At 38.2% G+C, this 18,553-nt stretch overlaps 1 protein-coding gene and 1 long non-coding RNA gene across 5 annotated transcripts in view; one reads left to right on the forward strand and one right to left on the reverse strand.

The window, feature by feature from the left end:
* Positions 1-504: 504 nt before the first annotated feature.
* Positions 505-6,309, reverse strand: LOC135364116 (uncharacterized). Its single transcript, XR_010410710.1, has 2 exons — positions 5,972-6,309; positions 505-2,675 (listed from the first exon to the last, which is right to left on the reverse strand). It is a non-coding gene; the product is annotated as an uncharacterized LOC135364116 (long non-coding RNA).
* A 72-nt stretch (positions 6,310-6,381) lies between these two features.
* Positions 6,382-18,553, forward strand: part of PCMTD1 (protein-L-isoaspartate (D-aspartate) O-methyltransferase domain containing 1) — a 70,284-nt gene continuing 58,112 nt past the window's right edge. For all 4 annotated transcript variants that reach the window (XR_006794357.3, XM_045896566.3, XM_045896568.3 and 1 more), the window contains exon 1: positions 6,382-6,564. The gene's annotated coding sequence lies outside the window, so the exon portion shown is untranslated. The remainder of the gene's footprint in view (positions 6,565-18,553) is intronic.

Here is an 18,553-nt window from a genome sequence, read left to right on the forward strand (position 1 = left end):
AAGTAAGGAAGTAACAAAGAGAAAAAATAAATGAATAAAGACTAAACAAATAATAGAAAAGATCAATGAAACTAAGAGCTGGTTCTTTGTAAAGATAAACAAAATTGACAAACCTTTAGCTAAGCTCACCAAGGAAAAAAGAGAAAGGACTCAAATAAAATAAAATCAGAAATGAAAGAGAAGATGTTACAACTGATAGCACAGTTATGCAAAGTATCATAACAGACTACAATAAATGTATGTATGCTCACAAACTTAACAACCTAGAAGAAATGGATACATTTCCAGAAAAATATACCTAGCAAGATTGATCATGATGAAATAGAAAATTTGAACAGATCAATTACTAGTAAGGAGATTGTATCAGTAATCAAAAACCTCCCAACAAACAAAAGCTTTATTGGTGAATTCTACCAAACCTTCAAAAAAGAATACCAATCCTCAAACTCTTCCAGAAAATAGTTGAGGAGGGAACTCTTCCAAACTCATTTTACAAGGCCAGCATTACCCTGATACCAAAACCAAACAAGGATACCATAACAAAAGAAAATTACAGGCCAATATTCTTGATGAACACAGATATAAAATCTTCTACAAAATATTAGCAAATTGAATCCAACGATATGTTAAAAGAATCATACACCATGATCAAGTAGATGTATTCCAGGGATGCAAGGATGGATAAACATCCACAAATCAGTCAATGTGATATACCACATTAACAAAATGAAGGATAAAAAAAATCATATGATCTGAATAGATGCAGAAAAAGCATTTGACAAAATTCAATGTCCATTTATGATAAAGACTCTCAACAAAGCAGGTATAAGGGAATGTACCTGAACATAATAAACACCATTTATGACAAGCCCACAAGTAATACCATACTCAATAATGAAAAGTTGAGAGCTTTTCCTCTAAGTTCAGGAACAAAACAGGATGCTTACTCTTGCTGCTTTATTCAGCACAGTACTGGACGTCCTAGTCAGAGCTATTAGCCAAGAAAAAGAAATAAAAGGCTTTCAAAATGGCAAAGAAGAAGAAATGCTGTCACTATTTGCAAATGACATATTATTTACAGAAAATGCTAAGGACTCCATCAAAAAATATTAGAATAAATTAGAATAAATTAGAATAAATTAATTCAGTCAAGTTGCAAAATACAGAGTGTTAAACACCAAATTCTGTTAATGAACTATTCTGATATTGAACTATTGAAAAGGGAAATTAAGAAAAAATCCATTTACAATTGCATCAAGAAGAATAAAATACCTAGGAATAAATTTAACCAAGGAGGCAAAAGATCTGTATATTGAAAACTATGTGACATTAATGAAATAAATTGAAAAGATACAAATAAATGGAAAGATATTCCATGCTCATGGATTCAAAGAATATTGTTAAAATGCCCGTACTACCCAAAGCAATATATGAATTCAATGCAATCCCTATCAAAATTCCAATAGCATTTTTCATAGAAATAGAACAAACAATCCTAAAATTTGTGTAGAACCATAAAAGATCCCAAATAGCTAAGGCAAATTTGATAAAGAACAAACTGGAGGCCTCACACTCCCAGACTTCAAACTATATTACAAAGCTATAGTAATTAAAAAAGTATGGTATTAGCATAACAACTGATACATAGATCAACAGAACAGAATAGAGAGCCCAGAAAAAACCTTACCCATACATGGTCAATTAATTTATGATAAAAAAAGAAAGAATATACAATGGGGAAAGGACAATATCTTCAATAAATGGTGTTGGCAAAATGGGCAGCCACATACATTAGATGAAATTGAACCATTATCTCCCATCATACACAAAAATGAACTCAAATGAATTAGACTTGAACATAAGACATGACACCATAAAACCTCTAGAAAGAAATATAGGTGGTAACCTTCTTGACAGAGGTCTTAGCAGTGATATTTGAATCTGAGATCAAAAGCACAAACAACAAAAGGAAAAATAAACTAGTGGGACTATATCAAATTAGAAAGCTTCTGCAAAGCTTTCTATTGGATATAGTCTGAACAAAGAGGTTTCATTTTTTTTTTTAAAGATTTTATTTATTTATTTGACAGAGAGACACACAGCGAGAGAGGGAACACAAGCAGGGGAGTGTGGGAGAGGGAGAAACAGGCTTCCCGTGGAGCAGGGAGCCCGATGCGGGGCTTGATCCCAGGACCCTGGGATCATGACCTGAGCCAGAGGCAGACGCTTAACGACTAAGCCACCCAGGCGCCCATGAGGTTTCATTTTTGATATTAAATAGGGCAGGAATTCCTCAAGTATCCACTTGAAGAACAGGATCAAATGACTTTGGGAAAGTACAGTTTTATTTTTAGTATTTTAATGTTTAGTGAATTTAGTGAATTTGAGCAACTTTTCTGCTTTTCAGTATTTTGCTTTGAATACTTTTGGTGGAGGGAGGTGGTTGGACATGACAAGGCATGTATATTTACATTTTTTGTTTGGTCTCATAGGAGTTATATTCTTTAATGTTCCAGTTTTTTTTTTTTTTTTAAGATTCTCATTATAACTTTATATAAGCTTTATTACAGCTTTTTAAAACACATTTGGAAATTTCAGAAAATATAAAATAGCTTGGAAAGGCTGGGAAAATATTGGAGTCTACTGATCCACTTGGCATTCTGGCTAGGTAGTTCCTGAGGGGAAAGAAAAGAAAATAAACAGTTACCAAACATTAAGGCCCACTAAAGCAGCAGGGGTGCACAATTCTGGGCAACTTTCCAGTATAGAAAGGATTGCCTGGGTTGTCTTTTCAGTCACATTCAGAATCACAAATACCATCTTTACATGTGAACACTGACAGCAACAAAACATTCTATTGTGGCTTGAAGGATTGAGAAAGTCTCATAAAGGAAAAAAATTTGGGGGTGGGTCCATGAGCAATGAGTTAAATTGCCTTAGAAGGGGATAATACAGACATTGGGAATACCAGGAATGGAGTATTTTCACCAAAAGCAGCCTATTTTTTACCCAATTTCGTATCTAAGAACTATATGTATTTTAGAAAAAAATAATGTACTGAGAATGTACATTTTGCGGTTAGAACCAATGGTTCTCAAATTTTAGCATTTATCAAAATCGCCTGGAGGATTTGTTAAATTGGGGTAGGACACCATGAATTTGTACCTCTAGTAAGTTCCCTTATGATTTTATGCCTCTGATCACAGACCACATTTTGAGAGCCACTGGTTTAAACAAAGTCTTTTTCATTTTTCTCTAGAGACTAGCTACTTTAATGCTGTCATAGAGCTCTTATCCTCAATTTTGACTATAATGTTGCTTAATATGTGAAGTAATCATAAGTGGAATTCCATAAAAGTGGAATACAATTCCAGGGAGAGATCTTATAATTAAAAAAAAGTGCTAATGGCTATAGACAAAGGTTGGACATTAGGAGATTCCATCTGTCAGCTCAAAGACTGCTTTGTATTTCCTCAGTTTGTAAACTACATAGATATTACTTCTCTGGAATGTAGGGTCTTAAGCTTCCTCCTTCATTTTCAAATTCCAGTTCTACTTTAGAAAACATTATCCTCTTCCCAACAAACTACATTTATGTTTCTTAAAATCAGTAAGGAAGTGTTAATATGTTTTGTTTTTCAAACAGAGAAAAAGAAGCACCATGAAACTAAACCTCTTTAGAGAGCAAATATTTGTTTTTATTGTTTTTTTTGGGGGGGGGGGCAGGAGGTGATGCATTTGTAACTATACTGAAAATAGTACAAGGAAATAAAATTGTAGAACAAAACAGTTCCATATTTAGTAGGATTTAGTTCTGGGTTTTCCCCAGACACTGCAGGTCAAATGAAAGATATAAGCAAATTTTTTCAGGCCTCACAGGACAGACTTGGCACTATAAACCAAAACCAAGGCCTATTATGCAACACAGGTATTTGCAAATAACTAGATGATTTATTAATCTGGGCAACAAGGGAGACCTCAAATTCTGAAACTCTGCCATGCCTGTGGGAAATGTGAACTCCTAGGATGGTGACAGTAGTTTGTATGCTGAGTTAGATTTAATTTAATAAACATTTGTTGAATGTCTTATGCATTCAAGTAACAGAACATTTCTGACAATATAAGGTTCCTGCCTACCCAGTACTCTGTATTCACAAGTATTCACTTTGGGTATTTTCTGCTTCAAGTTAAAATTGGAACAACCTGGTTTGGAGAATTAAGTTATAGCAAGTGTTACTTTTCTGTTGCAAGACCAGACTTGCTGCAACAGTAGACCAAGACCTCCAGAATAAATTGTCTTTGGGTTATCTAAATTAATCCCAGGCTAAATAAATCTCTAAATAATTCTACATGATGGAATAATTTAAAATTTAAATTACCCATTTAACAAATGCAGAGTACCAACATTGAAGCAGATTTTGTACTAGTCACTGGAAAGCAATAGTGAACACAGTGGGCATATGCCCAGACTCTGTGGATTATAAATTAGTAGGAAGACACACATTCACCAGAAGTAAATTATATATGAAACGTGCTAAACAGAGGCATAATCAGAAATGATCTGAATGGTGGAGATGGGGGGGGGGGCACCATGAGACGTGTGCACCACAAAAAGATGTATTGATGGCTTATTTGCTGTTCAACTACTCACCCACAAGAATAGCACTTAGTCCTGTTTATTAACAAAGTACTTACTAGTAGTCTTATTAAAAATAACCTGTGGTCAACTTTAATAGAGTGAATTAGAGAAAAAAGGTCTGCAACTCCCGAAAAATTCCTACAGCAGAATGGAGAAAACAAATACCCATGTGGAGGAAAAAGCAGGGGAAAGGCAGTAGCAGTTGTTTAAAGATTTTAACTATTTTCCTAACTTAATCATTCCTACTTAATTTGCTTATGGTAAGATATTTTCATGTGCTAAAATTTCTGCTTGGAATAGCAGAAAGCTAATCCTGTAAAACCGTTATATGATCCCACCGCAGTTAGAGAAGTGCCCTGGAACCAGGCCAAGGGCCAAAAAATCTGTGACCAAGGGCTCTAATCCAGAAGGCAAGTGAATAGAGATTTTGCAGTTAGGAGCAAAATGTACACTGTATTTGCATTCTTATTAAATAAAAAAAAGTTCATTAAAATCACACAAAGTTGTTGGATTGCTGGCAGACCACCTTAGCAGCAACTTTCCTCGTTTGCAAAGTTCCTACTTCGCGATTTCAGCTTTGACCTTGACTGCATGTTCTTCTTTTATGAATATATTATCTAACCACTTTTGCACACAATCAGCTATGGTGGGAAATAGTAACCTGGGCATCAAAGATGTTTTAAGTCTAATTTACCATAGGTTACCTTTAAAGGTAGGTAGCCTACAACCACTAACACGTCTGAAAATCAAAACCGAATAGAATTCAAACAAAGCAAACCTACTAGTGGGCTGGAGTGGCACACACTCTGAAAGATTTGAGTAAGAAAGTAGAACACTGGCACAAAAATTACCGTACTTACGAGAAGACATACTGCATTTTAGGCATGCTAAAACCCCACTGAAAAGTGTGACTATCTTGTTTACTGCCTAGGTTCGTGGGGCAACATTTTCTCAGCTCTTCAGACCCTGGTCTCCTTTCCCTTCCTCAATTTGCTAATCCCCCTCTCAAAACCCTTTCTCTCTGGTAATGGGCTATGGGATGCTTAGGCAAGCCGCGAGAAACTTGCTTGGCACACATCTTCACCGGTTCTAGGTACTCAATTTGTTGAGTATTGAACGCATGTTAGTTACGGTAACAGGATCAACTCCCGAGCCAGGGCGAGAACGCAGGGAAATGCGAGGGCTCAGACGGCGGAAGCGTTAACACCGGGAGATGGGGAAACTTCTAGATGCTAAGCGGACACTTTACAGTGGCACAATCTTGTGAAAAACGGTTGTTGGCTCTTCAGATAAATTGGTGAGCACTTTCCACAAAAGTCTCTGTATAGTTACCCCGCGGGGAAGCACCCTCGAAGATGCTCCGACACCTAGACGGCCTGTTCCAAATCACCGCGGAACAGAACGGCCTCCTCGGGGTGAGACCTCCACCCTCAAATCCATCTCCGCCACCGGTGACCGCCTCTCAGCAGCTATTCTGTCCCTCAGCGTCCTAAAGCGGGGAAGGGGGCGGGGAGGTTGAGGCCCTGTTCTCGCGGGATCTCTCCCAACAGGGTCCGTCCCCAGGTATCCTCAAGACCTCGCGTTGTTTGGGTGTGCGGGCGGAGCGATCCCTGTGTGGGGCGGAGCCGGATGGGGGCGTCCCCCAAGTCTTGTTGACTCCGGCGTCCTCCCAGAGCGGTCCTTGCGCCTGCTGTCTTCTGCGCATGCCCAGGTTCCCGACGACTCCCGAGGCCGCGACTGTCGGGCTTCCCCAGCCGCGGGTCCGGGCCCCGCCCTCCTCCAGGCAGCGGCGGCGGCGGCGGCGGCGGTGCTGGCGGCTGTGTTGTTCTGGCGGTGGGGGCGGAGGGCTGCCGTGCAGCCCGCCAAGTCCTAGTGCCTGACCGTGCGCGTCGCTGCGGCGGGCCGGACGGACAGCCTCGCCGCAGGTAACGCCGCTGCCTGTGGACTCGGGGTCGTGCGGGTTGGCGTGTCTCGCGTGCTGGGGTCAGGCTGGGGGGTTCGGGGAGGTCGGGAGCTGGGGAGTGGAGAGAGGCTGGGGATTTTGAAGAGGGCCGTGAGGTTGGGGGCCGGGGTCCGAAGGGCTAAGGGGCTGGGAGTGGAGGGTGGTCGAGGGACTCTGGAGGGGCGAAGGTATGGGAGGTCGGGGCGGACGGTCCTTGGTCTCTGACTTGGGTTGGGGTCCAGGACTCCCCGACGCTGCGGTCCGAAGACACCCACGGGCCCCTTAGGGCCTTTTCAGTTCCACCCCGTGACTTTCTGTTGTTGTTTTGATTTTGAAGGAAGAGAATCCAGCCTACGTAGGCTCGGGGAAGCCTTGGGGGTTGAGGCTGGGAAGGGATTTACGAGGCTAGAGCAGGCGCTAACATTTTCTTACTGTTTTTTTTTTTTGTTTGAGCGTTTACTACTGTTTAAGTGTGGTACCCGTCCTTAGGGCATTTCAAGTAGAGAGGACCCACGAGTAGAACCAGCGGGAGTAATTTTGCAAGTCCAAGATTTTTCTTTTTTAACTTCCAGTACTGTGTTTTTGTGTGTCTTCTTTTTTAAAACTGGGAAACTATGTTTTTAAAAATTACACAGTAGAAGAATTTGGATACGGAGGAGAAAGTATAGTTCTACCAATGGGTATTTTCTCCCAGTTTTTTTTTTAATTACAAAAGTACTACGTGCTCTTTAAGAAAAAAATTAAGCAGCTAAACAATGAAGACGTCTGCTCCTTACCCCCCGCCCTCCATTTTTCCTCTCTTACTACCCAGGGTAACTAGTCTACAAGTGTGGTATTTAGCCATTCACGATTTTTCTATTCGTGTAAGTATGTGTTAAAAACAAAATTGGGATCATATATAGTATATACTTTTTATTGGCCAAGGATACTCACAGATATTCATCCATTTTATTACATACCTCATTCTTTTTAAAAGCTACATAAACTGTGTTTTTTTTTATTGCTGAACATTGTCTCTAGTTTTTCTATAATCTTTTATTAAATAGCTTTTAAAAAGGGCTACAAGCTATTATTTTGAAACATAATTTGGCAAAACTTTCAGGTTGTCTAAGGCCAGATGGGGATACTTAGGTATTAGGCAAGTTAAGTAATATGTTTACACAGAGCTTATGGTAGCTTACAGGAGGCTTGGATGACTTCATAAAGCAGCTTACTAAAATAGTTTATTTTTTGTTTTTTGGTAAGTGCATTTTTCAAGTTAAATTTAAGTTCTGTATGGTCAGTTGAAAACAAATTCAGTTCCTTAAACATGAACCTGCTCATGTCGGAAGATAAGGTAAAAGGTAGCCAGTGGCCTAAACCAAACCTCAAAACAGCTAGGAACTAAATATTTTGATAGTGGACCATAGGGAGTAAGCTGTAAGTAAAAGGGTGATATTACACTGCTTACTATTAAGTAAGACAGAAAGCTAGGAAATCCCTATTACATTTTGTATGTTTGTGTGCAGAATAGCTGGAGGCTTTGTTGATCTGATCAGTGTCATATATTTATTAAAAATGTACTATGTGTTCATCTTCTTGCTAGCTTCCAGGGAAAATGTAGAACTGAGTAAGATAATCACAAAGAGGTCTGGTTCTAAGCATATGTATATATATACATATATATATATATATATATATATATAGTCTGAAATCTTAGGTCCAGTTGTGTAATTATTTGGGGAGCCATGTTTAAAAGTAACCACAGTATCTATGGCATTTTAGTTATAGTTGCTGCTAATAATATGCTTTTTCTTATTTATCTCTAACAACATAGGTGGCATTCTCCCCATTCTAAAGATTAATAAACAGAGGCTCTGAAAGATTAATTCAACTGCTCAAGATCTAATCACCTTTTTAGTGGTGGTGACTGCATTAGACTCAGGCTTAAGCTAAGAACCTGGGTTTTCTGCTCTGCCATGCTGCCTTTCATTAATGAAAACTACCTTATAAAATTGTTGATCTTAGGGTTTTTTCCCTCTTTTTTGGCTTGGAGATGTTCCTTACAAAATAGAGACTTGAATATAATCATGCGCTGAAAAATAGTCTAAAGGATAAATAGTATGAAACTGTGGTATTGTTTTAGATGAGGTTTCTGTGCTGTATTATTAAAATACTCCTTGAGCTGGTGCCATTAACCAAGAAGAAGGGGGATTGTGTTAGTCACTCTATTTGATGCCATGGTAAATTTGGATATTACAGTAAACTGTAGCTCTTACAGGCACTTTTATTCCTTACAAACTTGGATGGATAATCTCATTTCATTTAACATTTTTATGAACCCAGTTGCACTCTAGGAAACTAATGTAATAAAAAGAATAAAAAGAGGGCCCTAAAAAGATTAAAGTGTGTTTATTTCATTTTTAGTATTTTGTAGTCTCTTAAAAATACATCATGACAATTTAATAAAGTATAGTTCCTAATATGGTATATTAATCTGTTTTGGGTTCCCAGCATATGTGACAGTTGTGTATTTTAAAGAAATAGGGCAAATGCTGAAGTTAGTAAGTATGATCAGTTGTAATATGTATTTGAGAAGATATCTACATATAGGAAAATATTTGAGCTTTTATTTCTTGGCAATTGTTAAGGATAGTAATTGGATTCATATCTAAATGGCGTATCTGCTCTCGATGATCTCTTGGACAACTTAACATTGAATGTGGGTGGGTTTTATATTTGTGGGATACAAAAATGTTTCCGCACCAGAAAGAAGTCTTTAGAGTATGTTAAGATCTATTGACTTTTCAGCTGTTGAAGGGTGGGGAATCCAACACTGTGTGTGTGTATTTTCAAAAATTAATAAGAGATCTTATTGCTGATGGATAGAAATAGAAAGTTTATTTTGCAGTTTTGCCTGAAAGTCTCTTTTGGGGACCTATATTCATATGTAGCCAAAAATCAAGAAACTATGTAGGTCCTATTAATGATAACAAAAGAAGCATTAGGTAGGATCCAGAGTTTAAAATCTAGTTAGGTTTTAAAAACTAGCTGTTTAAAACAACTACTGTGGAATTGCAGAGAGGACTGTTGTTCCCTGATGGTTCTGTTTCTAGGAAGAAACTAGTTAAGATGAAAGGAAAGCCAAAATAGAAGGGAGAAAACCTGAGAATTGGCTGTCTTAAGTAGAGGGAGAGGGGGTTTCCTCAAATAGTAGATAATCAGAGTCAAATGTGTGGATGGATGTCAAGGAAGATGAGGACTTACACACTTTGAACTTTGAGACACTGGAAAAATATCTAATTATAATTGTGTTAGTTGTGTCCTGCTTGGGGTTGAGTCGGAATAATTAACACTTTTCAGTAACTTGCAGGCTCTTAAAAACCTATAATAATCACATCATCATAAGTCTGTTTATAATCTAAGTTATTATGAGCATCTGAAGAGCCATGGAATATAAAGTTCTAGCAAGGCCTTGTCTTCTCTAACTTGCACAAGCCAGCACCTCAGACTTCTACCTTGTTGTGGCTTTGTTCATTTTCTCATCTCGCTTATATACAACTGTTACTTTAGATTGAGTTTACACTTCTTTTTAGAGTTTTATTTTCTCCTTTCTAGTCCTATGCACACCCATAGTTTCCACTGTTCATTCCCTCCCCTGCTGAAGCTCCAGTTCTGCATCACCAGCCTTATTGTCTTTCCTGGCCTTCAGACTTGCCTTCTGTTGTTCTCCTTGATAAACTCTGTAAGTAACTGTCATTTTGTAATCTTGAATTAAACTGTTTCCTCCGCAATTTAATTCTTCCCTCATTTTCCTGTTTATATTAATGATCTTAACATTCTCTTAGTCATCTAGGCTTAAAATCAAAGGTCACCTTTGATTCGTCACTCTCCCCCTTCTCAGAAATTCTTTGTCATTTTATTGCATTATGGTTCAGGAATCAGGTTCTCCTGCTGCTTTTTCATTTTCCCAGCAACAAAATACTTTTAATCCCTTTGCCTCAACTGCCATTAATAAGACATTCCTAATCTCTGGGTTTTGCCATTCATCATGCATACTGCTATCAAATTAATTGTCCTAAAGATAGTCTTGATCATATTTTCCCTGCCTGACAGAAGCAAACAGAACAAAAAACCGTTTATTGAATGTTTCTTTTGTCAGCCTTTGTGCTGAATGCTTTGTTCTCATTTGGTCCTCAAAATAGTTTTATATTGTAGACACTATTTTCCCACTCTACAGATGAAAAAACTGAGACTTCATGAGCCCAGAAGGTTTCTAGTAGGTAGAAGAGCTGGAATTGGAATCCCAAACACGTCTTCCAAGTCTGTGTTCTTGACCACCATGCCTCCACTGAGTGGCTCCTGATCAACTCTAGAATGAAGTCCTTTTCGTCAGTGTTGCCTTTCAGAACTCCATTATTTAGCCTCAGTGCTCTTTCTCAAATTTAATTCTTGTTTTATTCAAACTTGTGTTTACATTCTTTCTGGAACAGAAGGAATGTAAACTCTTGGTTTCTTATGCATCTCCACTTGGAATTTTCTCCCTTTCCTATCTCTGCCTTCTGAAGTCCTTTAAATAAAAGGCTAGCTTATACACAGTATTTCCCTAGAGCCCCTTCTTTTCCATTTTCATAGTGGTAAGAGCTACTCTTATTTGTGCAGTTGCTTAACCTCTTGATGATAACTTTCTATTCTGAATTTGTTTTTGAGTGCTCTAACAGTAATTGAATTATAAAATGCCTGAAAGCAGAAACCATGTCTTACTGTTGTATCTCCCAATGGATGCTCAGGAAATAATATGTGAATGAATATGAAAATGATCACTAGTCAAGTGCTCCTTTAATGGCATCTAAGTAGTATTTGATTTTAGTTGCTAGGTGAGACATACGGTAGTTCACTGAAGTTTTTAATTGTGTGTGTATGTAACAAAACCAGGTTGTCTTGTTGTAGGCTATCAAATGAGTTCTTTATTTTCAGGTTGATTACTAGGTAATTATGATAAGTTGTTTATTTTAAGAAATGCTGTTTTGTTTTTCTATATGCACGTGTCTGTGTTATTGATTCTACATTTTCAAATGAACTGCAATGTTATCATAATTCTTTGGCCTCGGTTTCTTCTATGCTTATATGGATATGAAAGAATAAAACTTTCCCTATACTGCAGTGTTATTTTCTGCCTTTTGGTGATATCAAGAATATCCAACTATGTGATTAGCGGAAATGCCCTCACACAAATTACACATAACTCTTTGCTTCCCAAAGAGTTCATGTGAAATTTCAGACAGTTGAAGCCATCAAGGTTAATGGTTACCATGCAGAGTTTACAGTTTTATATTTCTCTTATGTCTGTCTTTGCATCCTATATTGTGTTACAGTTTAGCAGCTTAATAAGTAATTATTGCTTTATTAAATAAAAATAATGCTGTTAGAAATTAATAAGGTAGGATATCTTGTTGATGGTATTGGGGCAGACATTTGGGGTTTCTTTTGGAATGCTAAAATGCTTGATTATAAAGGACTGAGGTTGATTCTCAAGGTAATTTGTCAGTTTACCTGCTCTCAACTTTGATGTATTAACAGCAGTCACAAATACTCTGAAGATAAAAGTTTTAAGCAAGTTTAAAATAATTTATTGATTTTAAAATTAGGTAATATAGTCACATGGTTCAAATTTTAAACATACAAAAAGTTTTATAAACTGGAAATGTCTCTTCCTCAGCCACCTACTTTCCCCACTGGGAGGTATCCATTCATCTCTGGAATGATATAAAAGAAATTATTAGTTTATTGTATGCAAGTAAATATGAATAAATACTTTTTCTTTCTGCTTACGTAAAGATGAGGTACATTGCACACAGTTTTTCCCTTGCATTTTTTCACTTGATTTATCACTAATATTCCATGTTAGATGAAAAACTTCACTCTTCAAAAAAATTTTTTTGCAGCCTCAAAGTATTTGCTGTATATAACTTACATACATAGATTGTATATATACTAATTTAACCGTATTTTCTATTGGTGGGCATTTAGATGGTTTTCAGTTTTTTACTGTTCTATCCATTGAAGCAACACTTTGAAGGAAGAGAAATAAAAAGTAGCAGCTCTTTCCCTATAGGGGAAAATAAAGCTTGAAAGCTGAAATGGATGTTTCATGGTGGATAATAAAATGGATATCTTTTCTGGCCTGGATGATTAATAGCTAAGTGAATGGAGAGAAGGCAGAAATGGAGAATCATGCAAAAATGCTTGCTAAAATTCATCCTTGACTGTTGAATTGGCAGATCAGTGATGGCAGTGCTGATGGGTAGCTCCCGTGACCAGTTGGCTGATCTGGACAAAGGTCAGCCTTGGACGTGTTTAGAAGTTTGGTGCTGAGAAGTAATCCTTGATATCTGAAGACTGGTCCCTGGGACTTTGGCCTCTAACAATATATTTAATAAATCTGTTCAGGGAATGAACTAAATTTCCTCTATCATCTAGAAGGAAATATCATGGCCTCCAATGCAATATATTTTATGTGGTCATTGATTTTTTTATTGTATTATTGTATGTTCAAAGATAAGATTTGAATTACTAAAATGCATGAAATTAAAAGAAAATTTCCTTCTTCAGCAAGTCTCCCTATCCACATCTGTTCCTCAGGGTTTGCTTGGGTAATAGTTTTTTAATAGTATAGTGTGAATCCTTTCAGACTTTTACATATAAACAGAAATAACATTCATGCCTTTTAAGAATGTCATTGGGAATCCTGTTGAGTAAGAATGATGGAAGTCAGAATTGAATGGAATAACAAGTGAATAATGTGATGAGAGGATACAAGGTAAATAGCGAATACCCTTTGATTCTCTCAGACCAAGGGTGCTATAAATACAGAGTATTGTTGTGTAAAGTGTAGTAGCTTTTGAGGTTTTGTAGCTGCTCTATCAGGTTACTCCTGACAAGTCATTTAAGGTTGTGCAACCTGTGCCTTTTTTTTTTTTCTTAAGTAGTACCATATGGCTTACTGAATAGTCAAGTGTTTTCTTTGTCATTTTTCAGTCATTCTGTCCTAAATATGCGATTTGAGTATTTTTCTGATCAGCATGAAAAAATTAGTTTTTAGATGTTTGATATGTCATTTCCTTTTATGATGGTACTGTATATACTTTAGGTGGTACTTTGTATAGTTTAGATTTTTTTGAACAGTGGTTCATTTGTACCTGTGATTCTGTACACCTATGATTCACTTTTGGTTACTTAACTTGCATGTTACTAGTCACTGTAGAAATGATAAGTAAAAGATTATTTGTTTTTGCTTTTTTTCCTTCATACAATAACAGTAGGAATTCACTATAGAAAAACTAGAAAATATGGATAAAAACGCAAAGGATTGTCAGGAATGTTACCACCCAGGGATGGTATATCCTGTAGTTAATTCTGAGAGACTTCTGTGTCTTGCTTCCCTGTATATCTGTTAGTACTCTTTGTTGTGTAGAGCATTATTAAAATCAAGTCCTTTTCCTAAATGTCTTAATTTTTTTGACTAGTGTGTCTTTCCATTCATTTTTAGTGATGCACTGAAAACACTGACCTGCAGGGCAATCTATTTTTAAAAGAATGCTGCTCCCTCTTGAGGCCAATCTAGAATCATACTACATTAAAGTTTGACAGTTTTGAATCTGCTGCAAATCTTGGCTATCATGTACAGGGTCTTACTCATGCTGAACTGAATTTTTGTAAGCACACAATGAATCCGCATAATTTCCACATTTCTATAATTTTTTTTTTTAAGATTTTATTTATTTGACAGAGAGAGACACAGTGAGAGAGAGAACACAAGCAGGGGGAGTGGGAGAGGGAGAAGCAGGCTTCCCGCCGAGCAGGGAGCCCGATGTGGGGCTTGATCCCAGGATCTTGGGATCATGACCTGAGCCAAAGGCAGACGCTTAATGACTGAGCCACTCAGGCACCCCTACTTCCCACATTTCTAAAAGTAAGGTCAAGACTTAAGCACTACTGAGCCCTAAGCAGTTTTTAAGCTTCAGGTTTAATTTAGGCACAATTTTCCAGTGGTGTAAAATGTTAGAAATACTGCATGTTTTTTGTAATACTATATTCAAGGGTTATTAAGACTGGGCATATATTTTCTAAGAGAGAAATAATTACATGGTTTAATAATAGTGGTTTTATTTGTTACAGTGTTTCCAGTTGGTATTTCGAATTGAATTGCAGGGTCTTTGTAAGGTTTTTTTTACAGTCTATGGTGTCGTTATTATTGATTAGTTAGAGGACTTCGTGCTGTCTTAAGAATGTGACCACACGTTATATATAAAAGAAAATGAATTCCAAGTTCCGTCAAGGGATGAGAGCATATCTCTCTGCACTGATTATCCTTGTGATCTCTTCTTTCCTTTCCTGTATCTTGGGGGAGAAACAGGACTGGCGAGGATGGACTTGGGTTGCACATTACACGTTTAAGTTGGATTTGTTTGATTCCCTACTCTGCTGGAGATAGAGGGCAACTAAAATTTGGGTAGTGTAGTAGACAAGTAATGCCCCTTCCCCTGCAGAGATGTTCGTGTTTTAATCCCTGGAATCTGTGAATATGTTACCTAATAGGGCAAAGGGAAATTAAGGTTGCTGATCCCCTGACTTTAAGTTAGGAAGACTATTCTGGATTTTCCTGATAGGCCTAGTGTAATCAGAGGGTTCCTTAAAAGTGGAAGAAAGAGACAGAGTGGGGAGGACTCAGCCTGACGTTGTGGTTTTTCAAGAAGGAGGAAAGGATCATGAGTAGTAAAGAGGAACATGTGCACAAGCAGGGCACTAAAGAGGAATATGAGTAATTGAATATAGTAGCTGGTTTGAGAGGTGGGCTATATAGAAGGTTTTGGGTTTGGACATAATTTGAAGTGATGGCAGGAACCCCTTCCCCTGTGAAATTAATCTAGAAACTTATTAAATGCACTGGGAAATCTGTGCTAAAGAGAAGGATGATTTTGAATCAGCAGAGCAGGGGAAAGGAGAAATACATACCTGCCCTAAAATCCCTGAGGCAATTATGTTGGAGAAAGGCAGGGACAGAATTAACAGCCATGACATTGCTTTTCTGGCAGATAAGAAGCTGGGATCCTTGTCAGTTTGCTACGAGTTTTTCTAGTTGGGAGGCAAGAATCTTGTACTTGAAGAAGGTGTACATATGCTTTGTTCTTAGTAGGAAAGTGCATTCACTGTGTATTCCCTGTAAATACACATGAATGAATTTCTGCCCTAGGCTCAGCAGCTGTAAAACATATTTGGAGAAATTATAGTAAGGTAGTGGGATAAGAGAAGTTACTAAAGTTACTGTTTTTGAAAATATTTTTGTTCCTCCAAAATACATATACCTTCCAACCCATCACACTTTAAAATAAAACAAATACCCTATAGCAACATAAGGCTGTTGGGGCACCTGGGTGGCTCAGTTGGTTAAGCATCTGCCTTCAGTTTGGGTGCTGGGATTGAGCCCCGAAATGGATTCCCTGCTCAGCGAGGAGCTGCTTCTCTCCCGCTCCCCCTGCTTGTGCACATGTTCGCTCTCTCTGTGTGTCAAATAAAATCTTTTTTTTTTTTTTTAAGGTTTTATTTATTTATTTGACAGAGACACAGCGAGAGAGGGAACACAAGCAGGGGGTAGTGGGAGAGGGAGAAGCAGGCTCTCCACTGAGCAGGGAGCCCGATGTGGGGCTCGATCCCAGGACCCTGGGATCATGACCTGAGCCGAAGGCAGACGCTTAACGACTGAGCCACCCAGGCGCCCCTCTCTGTGTCAAATAAAATCTTAAAAAAAAAGAAAAAAAAGGAAACATAAGGCTGTCTTTCTGGCAATTACCTCTCTTCTTTGGGCTCCAGTGTATTGCATTTGTAGTCCAAGCCAAGTAGGCGTGGCTTACTTAGTGTCAATTATTACTGATTTCTTCCAAAATTGTTTTCTGCTAAATGAGTGATACAATAAATTTGTTGAATTTTTTAGTGCCTACTTATATCATTAGTTTTCCTTCTATGTTTCTCCAACTCTGGGACTGCTTTTTTCCAAGACATATTTTTTGATGCTCTTTTCTTTGATTTTGAAATGCCACTAACAAGAAAAAGTAACCTTTACCATTGCTTATTCCTGGCTTTTGTGTCAAGAATTTGGCTTTGCTGTTAACCTGCTCCTTTATTCCTTTGTGGGTTTCTATTTTTAGTTTGCCTACCATGCATACATGAAATTTAATGAGTTTTTCAGTGGTTTTATTTTGTCCTTGTCCAGGTGTGCTAATAATCATTGAAGTTTATAGAGGGGAAACAGAGGCACCAGAAAGATCATGTGCTTCACTTAACAAGCTCATGTTTAAGCTGACTCCCAGTAGATGAGGCCACTAAGCCATCCTCCTGTCTAAGTTTGACAGTGATGGATTTCCTGAGCAGGAATTTAAGATGGCAGAATGGGCAGCTGCTGCTCTCAGTACTCTTAGTCACTTGGCTAGCTAACGTTCCTCTGTGAGGATGGACAGCTCTCATAGCACAGAAAAGCCGGTGACAACATTTTGCCATGAAACTAAGATAAAACACACTCAAATACTTAGAAGTTAAAAAAAAAAAAAAAACCCCCCCAAAAAAACAAGGGGCGCCTGGGTGGCTCAGTCGTTAGGCGTCTGCCTTCGGCTTAGGTAATGATCTCAGGGTTCTGGGATCGAGCCCCGCATTGGGCTACCTGCTCCGCGGGAAGTCTGCTTCTCCCTCTCCCACTCCCCCTGCTTGTGTTCCCTCTCTCGCTGTGTCTCTCTCTGTCAAATAAATAAATAATATCTTTAAAAAAACCCAAAAAACAAAAAAACGAGTGTTTTCAGGACATAGCAGTTTAAGTCAAATCCAAGGGATTGTGGATGTTTTGGCTGGCAGCATATCAGGATCTATTGTATTCACAGTTCATTTTATTACATGTCTTCTTGTTCTTCATTCCATCACTGACCTGAGTGTCATCTTAATGGTTTTCAGCACTGTATCAGTCTAGTTCAAACAGGAAGGAGAAACCACACAGGGTAATATGAACAGGGAAAGTTTTTATGTAAAGAAATGTTACAATAACAGGATTGGGTAGTAAGTAAAGAGAGTTCTAAAGAATATGGAAATAGGGTGCCTGGGTGGCTCAGTCTGTTAAGCAGTCTTGATTTCAGCTCAGTTCATGATGTCAGGATTGTGAGATCGAGCTCTGAGTTGGCTCTGCACTCAGCGTGGAGTATCCTTGAGATAATCTCTCTCCTCGCCACCCCCCCACTCTCCCTCTTTCAAAATAAAATCTTAAAAAAAAATAAAGAATATGGAAAGCGATAATAAGGATTAGCCTCTACCCCTAAGGACCAAGATTAAGCACCTAAGGAAGAGCCCCACCCAGGGTTGAGATCTGGACCTTGTGGAGAGGATGTTTGGCTCACTGGATGGCAAGGAAGTTGCTATGGTGCCTCCTTAATGGAATTGCCAGAAATCTGCTTTCTGGTACCAGGGAAAGATGTTCACAGAGAGGTGTTTGACCAAAGACTGTCTTCTGCAAACCATCCAAGGGAGGGCGCTGGGGGAGGCTGCTGGCTGTTATGCACTGTAGGAGTCTGTTGGTGGAGAACCCTTAAGGACTGCGGGAGCCTGCCAAGCAGTGCAGCAGACCCAGAAGCAAAGCCCTTTTCTCATGCAATGTCTCTCTGGTACCATCTGCTCATGCTGTGGCTGAATATTACCCATCAGTAGGAATTGATACAGGACGTAGAATTTTTTTTCTATTTTTAATTGACTAAATTTGACATATGACACAGTAGAAGTTTAATGTGTACGATGTGTTAACTTTGATACGTTCATATCTTATAATGCCTTTGTAGCAATATTATATTACATAATTATAGTACAATATTGTCTATTTATTATATTGTGCATTAGATCTCTATGATTTACTGCTTGTTGCAAGCTTGTACTCTTAAAACACCATCAGTCTTATTCCCTCC

Source organism: Mirounga angustirostris, unplaced genomic scaffold (assembly GCF_029215605.1).
Source record: "Mirounga angustirostris isolate CCGP_5_RB_7025 unplaced genomic scaffold, mMirAng1.0.hap1 SCAF_4, whole genome shotgun sequence".
Classification (NCBI taxonomy): domain Eukaryota; kingdom Metazoa; phylum Chordata; class Mammalia; order Carnivora; family Phocidae; genus Mirounga; species Mirounga angustirostris.